Raw genomic sequence first — 8,157 nt, 5'->3', positions numbered from 1 at the left:
AAACTGTGCGAAGAATTGAGTCATTCCGGCTAACATCTGGGCGTTCATGTCCGGTGGAGGGGGTGGTGGTAAATCTCTCTCTTGCCTATGATCCTCACCGTCCTCATGACGATGCTCATCATCTCTCATGCGATCATGAATGCGTCTAGGAGGCATGTTGTTCCATATATAACCCATACGTAACCAACATGCATAATTCCATTATTTCTTTAAAATTAAACAAATACCGCATAATCATAATCTTGACATAAAACGTTTCATGAAAACACGCTGTTAAAATATTTCATGCTTTAAACGAAGTGCGTAAACGTAAAACTTACAGACCGAAGCCGTGACTTCATGAGCTTCTCGAGGTCAGTAGTAGTACAACCCTTTACAAGAACATAGACTCTGATACCAACTGTAGAGGCCCGTATTTCGTATTCGTAAAATAAACTGATAAATAGGTTTAACTTTAAAATAACAGCGGAAGTAAATATTGTGTTCAAAACCACAACTTAAAAATAATTCAACATATTAAAACTGAGTTTGAACATAAAAAGTAAATGATGAAATGTGAGGTCCTCGGGTTCCTACTACTCCTGACCCAAGTTAGCTCACTGATCCCCGCCCTCGGTCTCGAACTCATTAGTACCTACAACAATCAAGTCTAGTGCATATATCGTGAATAACGAGTAAATGTATCATAAGATCGCATGCAACGTAAAAATAGCGTATCGTAAAGCGTAAGGTGAAAATCGTGTCATGGGTAAATATAATTACGTGCATAACTGAAAATCATACGTAAAAAATTTGCTCGATAGAGCTCTGTCATAAAATATCATACTGAGATTTTTCTGGTAGAGATAATGTTCAACGCAAGTGGCCCGTAACATAACATGAACGTATGATCAGACTAAACCACAGTATACTGGGCGGTATAGATCACCACAGCCCTTGGACTGGATGTCCGTTCCCATACATAAACATAAACCAGTCGTCAGTCACCGGGCAGAGAGATCCCATAAGCGTGAGGTGGCCACAAGACATATCGCATATATCTCAAAAAAATAAACATTTTATATTGTATGCACGTAATATAATTATAACCCTTTTTTTTTACCGAAAGAGTTGGATCATTCCCAGGCTTGCTGCAACCTAATTCTAACATGAGAAACATGAAAATAATCTCAACTTGACAAAAACTTCATATCCGAACCAAAAACGAGACAAACGAGACCAACAATCTAATTTCCAACCATGACTCCGTACCATCCCGAACCACCATCAAACCATCGTTTAGTCATGATCAAAATGCACCTAACATACTGAAATAATATCCCTAAGGATTGAAATCCACGAAAATTAGTGAATGAAGGCCAAAATCATAAACGCTCTTTCGAGAGTCACTTTGGCACATTGCACCGTAAATTCTCGTATGACCTTTAAACTTAACCAAATCACAAACGGCCAAAAACATGACCTTTCTAACTCATTGAGGTACTGTCCAGTCCAAGGCCATAGGCTAAAAGCCAATCAAGGACTCAAACATGACCTCTGAACCGGAGCCATGCTGCTATCATAACACAGTGGCAGCAGCTGTGCTTGTTTGATCAATTTATGAAACCAATGACCCTTGGGGCTTGAACCACCAACCAGAGTCTCTTACTAACATCCTAAGGTGTGACTTGAACCATGGCTAAGGGCACTAAACAAACCACAATCCAAGCAAACACCTAGGACAACACAAAGCTTCAACCGAGAGCATCAAGATTCTGTGTTGTTCGATTATTTGAATTGTTTTGCTGTCTTGTATCATTCCAGTGGCCATATGATCGACCATGGCTTGATCTAGACATCATGAGGTATTGTATGAACCATGGGTAAGGACTAAAGCCAACCAAGATCCATCCCAAACCCTCAAAACCGAAACTCACTCACACAACAGAAACAATAAAACCGAGGGGCACTTGTGGTGTTGTTTAAAAAAATGCTGATGTATCCGTGAACCAAGGCTGGAGAGGCCGTCTTCGTCACGTCTTAGACATTCTAAGGGAAGGTTCTAACCATGGTTACAGGCCCTGGGCCAACCAAGATTCGAACCCTCACCTTAGACAACCAAACTCCAAGAATCGAGACTCAAACTTGCAACTATGGGAGAGTTGCTGTCAAGCCTTCCTCTTGCGTGGATGGGCTTGAACTAATGAACCAACATGACCCTAACACACTCTAGTACATGACTAGATGCAGCCTTGAGCGCCTGGAACCAAGCCAACCTCCTGAAATCACAGAAACAACCAAACCGTGAAGCTTAAAGCCAAACGACAAGGAACCGAGAAGGGCTGTGCAGAATTCTTCTGTCTTTTTGCTGTCATATTTCGTTTGTTGCTTAAACCATGAATATATAATGTGTAAAAATATCTATAGGACTTGATTGAAGAGAAAAGAATCGATATATACATGTTTGAAATTTTGCTTAGAAGAAAACAAAACAATACGACGAATACAGCGCGGCGGAGATGGAGTTTTCTTTTCTTTCTTGTTTTCCTGCTGTTACACGATTCTTGCTGCTGGTTTATGCTGAGATTTTTGAATGAGAGGGTGGAGAGAATGCTTAGGAATGAAGGGGAAGATTACAAATTAAATGGGTCAAGAATGCATCTAGATGGAAGTTTCATATGAGGAGATTGAATGGTATTAGGAAAGGTTTCATTTTCCTTCTAGCTTGAACAAAATGTGAGGGATTTGCATGCTATGTCATTGGGTTGGGGGAAAATTAAGTGAATAATGGTGCTAGTATTATCACTGATTGGTGAGTTAAGGGTGAGTAGGGGTGTCAAAATACGACACGACCCGTCAACACGACACGACCCAACACGAAAAAAATGAGGTTCGGGTTGGGGTTTTTCGGGTTCGGGTCGGGTGGGTTCGGGTTAGTGTCAGGTTAGACGGGTTTCGAGTTGGTTCGAGGGTTGACCCGAAAACTTTTTTTTTAAAAATATTACCTATATTTTTATATATTGTATGTTTGAAAAAAATTTATTGTATATTTATATGATAAATTTTCATCATTTAATATTTATTTGTATTTTTTATATTTTTTTAACAATTGTTTATTTGATTTAGTAAATATACTTTTAATTTTCTACAATTAAAATTTATAATTTAAATCGAAAATTTTGTTATTATGTGTTTAAATTAAAATATTACTATTATTTTTTATTTTTTCGAATTTTTTTCATTAATTTTTTTAAAAAAAAAATAAAAAAATTCGGGTTGGACGGGTTCGTGTTAGGGTTGGGGGTTTTCGGGTTGCTTCGGGTTCGGGTTGGGAAAAAAATTTAAAAAATTCACGGGTTGACCCGACCCACCCGACCCGATTGACACCTCTAAGGGTGAGGGAAAATTATCATTCCATAAAGGCAATTGAGGGGTGTTTCAAATGGAGAGTTGCCAAACATAAAAGAGTTGATTTAAGGGGTGGCCGAAATTTACTAGCAATTGTAAGGAAAAATATTGTTTTAAATCTTGTATTTTAAGTCCTTAAAGTTTACACTCAATATGTATTTTAGTGAATTAACAATTTATTTAGGATAAAGATTTCTTGCATGGCATGGCTTGGTCTTAAAATAATTATTAAAAATGTTAGGTTATAGTTTCTTAAATATATTAGGCCTAGATAAATTTTATCACAATTGGTGACACATTTTAATTTAGGATTTAATTAACTATTGAACATAAAAGAACTTATTTAATAACTTATATCCAATTAATTCAAATAAATCTTAAAACATTATTTATCAATAAAATAAATTATTCATTGGCTTAAATTAAATTTAGGAATATTTTCTTATTATTAATTTTTATCTCAATTCTCCAACTCCAGTCCGACCTCTCGTATTTATCCGAAAAGATAAAAAACTAAACTCGTGCGATTAAAATAATTAATCATGACTTCACAAATTTTAAAGTGACTTAAACCCTTCATATATATATATATAAATCATTTTTAATTTAAATAATAGCAATTATGCATGGCTTGTACGTAATCTGATTTTTCGGATTCTACACTATCAAACTCAACCGTCAAGGCGAGGGTTCTTAAATAATCAAAAACTATAAAGTGCTTACTAAAAGTTTCAATTTAGGCAGTGATAAATCCTAATTGAAGTGAGCTGTTACAAAAAATTGTGAAATCAAAGTATTTTATTAGATTCTTTCCTAAGTGGAAAAAGGTATAACATATGAATATTTATCTCCGAACATCCATAAATATATGTCCTATTTATATTACGTAATTTACATTTTTTCTTGTTTGCATATCTATTTGTTTCTTGTTAACTGTTGTTTCATTAAAAAAATATAATTTATCACTAATCAAACCAGATCGTTTCTGCCTTTGTTTATCTTTCAGTGGTCCATGAAGCTAGTCGTTTAAGAATTTGTCTTAATAGCCTAAAAATTGTTAAGGGCAGCTCGATTTCAAGAAATTTTTTAAAAGAATTTAATCACTCCCATTTAAACTATATTTCAATTCCAACAAACGGTATCAGAGAGATTTTTCTTGAACTCTGATAATTATATATTTAATGGCATTCTATAAATATTCCAATGTTTTCGAAAGAAGATTATGATGATTGAAATATTCAAATACAGGCACACCCGTCTGAATGGACTGTAAAAGACAAAAAGTAAGAAAATTTGGACAATGTGGTCAAGGACATCCTACAAAAAACCTTTGACAAGAATATGTTTAACTAAATCAAGACATGGTCAACCGGTAAAGAAATGTGGGAGAAGCTGACCCAACTCTGTGAGGGCAAAGATAAAACCAAAGAGAACAAGATAATCGTGACAACTCAGAAGTTCGACAATGCCAAGATGAAGCCAAACTAGACTCTCAATAAGTTTGATGAACTTTTTAGCAGTATTATTATTGAGCTTGCATCACTTGGTAAATAATACTCTAACCGTGAACTTGCATTGAAAATTATGATAACACTGCCAAGAGAATAAGATGTAAATACGATAGCTATGAGGGAGTCCAAGGACCTCAACAAACTCGAGTTGCATGATCTCTTTGCTTACTTTAAAACTTATGATTTTAAACTGAGGATTCGGATAGAAGATGAGTCATCCGCTCTACAACCCACCAAAGCTCTAGCCACCAGAACTTCAACTCCAACCACTAGCGAAGAAGCTTCCAAAAGAAAATCTGCTGACCTGATAAGAAATGAAACAATGTCATTCGTTAAAAAGTTTGACAATATATGAGAAAAAAAATAGTCTAAATTGAATTATTATCGTAAAAAAGATCAAACTGATCATATTCAAGCTTGTTTTAACTATGAGAATAAGGGTCATTTTACTGCAGATCGTAAAATGCCCAAGAAAGATGATAAGAAGTCATTTGAGAAGAGACAGTCCAAAGATGAGAAGATATTTTACAAGAAAAAGAAGGATCACAGGTGTTAGTTGCTAAGGAAAGAAATTGAAAATGAGTTAATTCAGATTCAGATCAATCAAGCTCAAAGACCTCAACTAGTTAGAGTGATGATGATAAGGTCCAATGTCTCATGGCTGATGTTGAGCTGAAGACCACGCCGCTCTTCGAATCGCCAAAACGTTTTCGTGCGTAAAACACCCAAAGGCACGCCTTAATCCTTTTTTCTCATCCTTCACGCCATAATATATACTTGATAGATGTTTGCATGCAAAAACATGATAAACTTGTTATATTTTCGTTTTTATGGATACCCAAGCATATAACTCATGATTTGGTGGTTCCAAACTTGATTTACTTAAGCCCAAAGGGGCTGTCATGGTAGGATAACTTGTAGGGACGTTTTTACAACGTGTTGAGGGTCCATAGAAGCCTAGACAAGGGCTGCACAAGTAAGGGAGATGACTTGAACGAAAACCGCATGCCTTGGGGTAGTAGGGTTTCGGCTAGGGCTTATAGGGGCATGCGGCTCCTTGCTGCTGATTGGGCACGACCAGAGGGCATCAGGGGGTTGCGTGAGGATCCTAGGCAGGCTGCACGGTGGCTGGCTCGAGGGCTAGGCACAAGCCGCGCCTTGGAAGGCCGCGCGAGGGGTCCTAGGGCACGGGTGAAGGGCTGCGACTTCTAGGTGGTTTAGCTTCTGTCCAGTAGACTGTTGGGGGTTTGGTTAGGGTCATAGGGTCGATGGTTAGGGGCTGGACTCGCTGGTTAGGGCTGGAGCCGAGGTATACTAGGATTCAAACCACTTAGAACTAGGACTCTTTGTGCAGAAAGTTTCAATAGGCATCCTAGGGTGTTCGAAGGTCTTACGAGGCTTGAATTGGGTTGAAAATAGTTTAATTATGTGTTTTTAAACTTTGGTCCAAGTTTGGTAAGTTTTGGTTAAGTTTCGAGTCAATACGAGTCAAAACCGGGATGTACGTCTAAGTTTAAAAACGAATCGAGGAAATTATCGAAAAGCTAAATTTGAAGCCTAAGGAATATTTAAGGGATTGTTTTAAGGTAATAGGTTAAGTTTGAAATGATTTAGGACGTCATTTCAAGGTCTAAAGATAAATATAGAAAGTTAGGGTTTCAGGGGCAAAACGGTCATTTTACACCTGAAAAATGTTAGACGTCCTGACAGTGCCCTGAATGTTGTAAATAATGTTGATATGTTTAGGAAATAATAAGATGAAATGTTAATGCTAAAAGACATGTTGCATGCTTGGTTTTAAAAAAAATTATTTATATATGCATGAATTTTTATAAGTGATGAAAATATAAAACATGAAGGAGGTGAACTAATTGCAAATAATTGTAAGGCCCCAAAGAGAGTCCGTTTACAGGAGAAGGCCCCAGAGTAAGCCCAACGATCATATTTCCATCAACATGATATGATGTTATGTACGGCCAAGACTTAGTTGACGGGTAAGAGTGTCGCTGATGTCTCCGCCGTCAAGTACTGTGGTTACACGTAGATAGATCCATCGACCTTCAGTTGATACGAAAGTCACAATTAACGATCCAAATTCAATAAAAGAAAACGTATACGTATATGATGAAAAAGAAAACGTATATGTATATGATGAAAAAGGAAAATGTATATGATGCAAGGAAAAATGTTTAAGTTTATGTATGTTCATGAAAAGCTATTTTAAGTAAAAGTATTTTCACTGTTGCATGTGATTGTATTTGTATTACTTGTTATCATAGTTAAGGGTTGCTGAGTCAATAGATTCATTAGGTGTGATCAATACAGGTGAGCTTGATAATAATGGATGTGTTGATCATTGAACTAGCTGGACTGAAGGTGCACACAACCCGAGGACCAACACTAGTTTTTCCGCACTTACGTTATGACTTCTGTTTATGACTTACGCTAATGATTTAAGTTATTTTTAAGTTTTTATAACTTATGATGATTTTGAATAGTTTTTGAGAGGGTGTTAGAGTTAATTTAGTTTTGAAAATGTTAATGTTAGGTTTGTTTGACGATTTACGATTTTATGCTTTGAATTTCTTTCTTTTGGATTTTTCAAATAATAGTTGGTGGAATTATTTTAAATGGGGCAAAAGTATTTTTTTTGTAAAATATATATGTATGTATATTGTAGTTCGGCCGAAGCTTTTTTTTCTAAAAAAAAATTCTAGTATTTTTTAAGAAAAGCGAGTAGTGTTTCATAGGCAGTGATATGTCCTTTTTATATTACGCACTTCACATTCTTGCTTGCTTGTATATCTAGTCGTTCCTTATTAACTATTGTTTTCATTAAAGTATATAACTTATCACTAGTCAAACTAGACTATTTCCTCACTTGTTTATCTTTCAGTGGTCCAATGAAGTTAGTCATTCAAGAATTTGTCTCAACAACCTAAAAAATGTCAAGAACAACTCGATTTCAAGAAAAAATTTAAAATAGTTTATTCACCCTATCTAAACTCTATTTCGACCCCAACATACATTTTCCTTAGCATCCACTTCCTCCAATATAATTCATGGAATTGAACATTTATTTTTATCAAAACGTGCATATGGTGTTGATTTGCCTATCAAATTTCGTAAATCATATAGAAACTCATATGCTACGTCTCGATTTGACAGTAACAATTATTGCTTCCCAACATCTCTCTAAATAAATTGTAGTGATAATCGAATCTGTGACTGACTTTGACATTTAGGTAATGTTTGCGAA

The sequence above is a fragment of the Primulina huaijiensis genome, chromosome 3 (genome assembly GCF_012295235.1).
Source record: "Primulina huaijiensis isolate GDHJ02 chromosome 3, ASM1229523v2, whole genome shotgun sequence".
Taxonomy (NCBI): domain Eukaryota; kingdom Viridiplantae; phylum Streptophyta; class Magnoliopsida; order Lamiales; family Gesneriaceae; genus Primulina; species Primulina huaijiensis.
The sequence above is the reverse complement of the archived record's forward strand: the minus strand, read 5'-3'. Positions refer to the sequence as shown.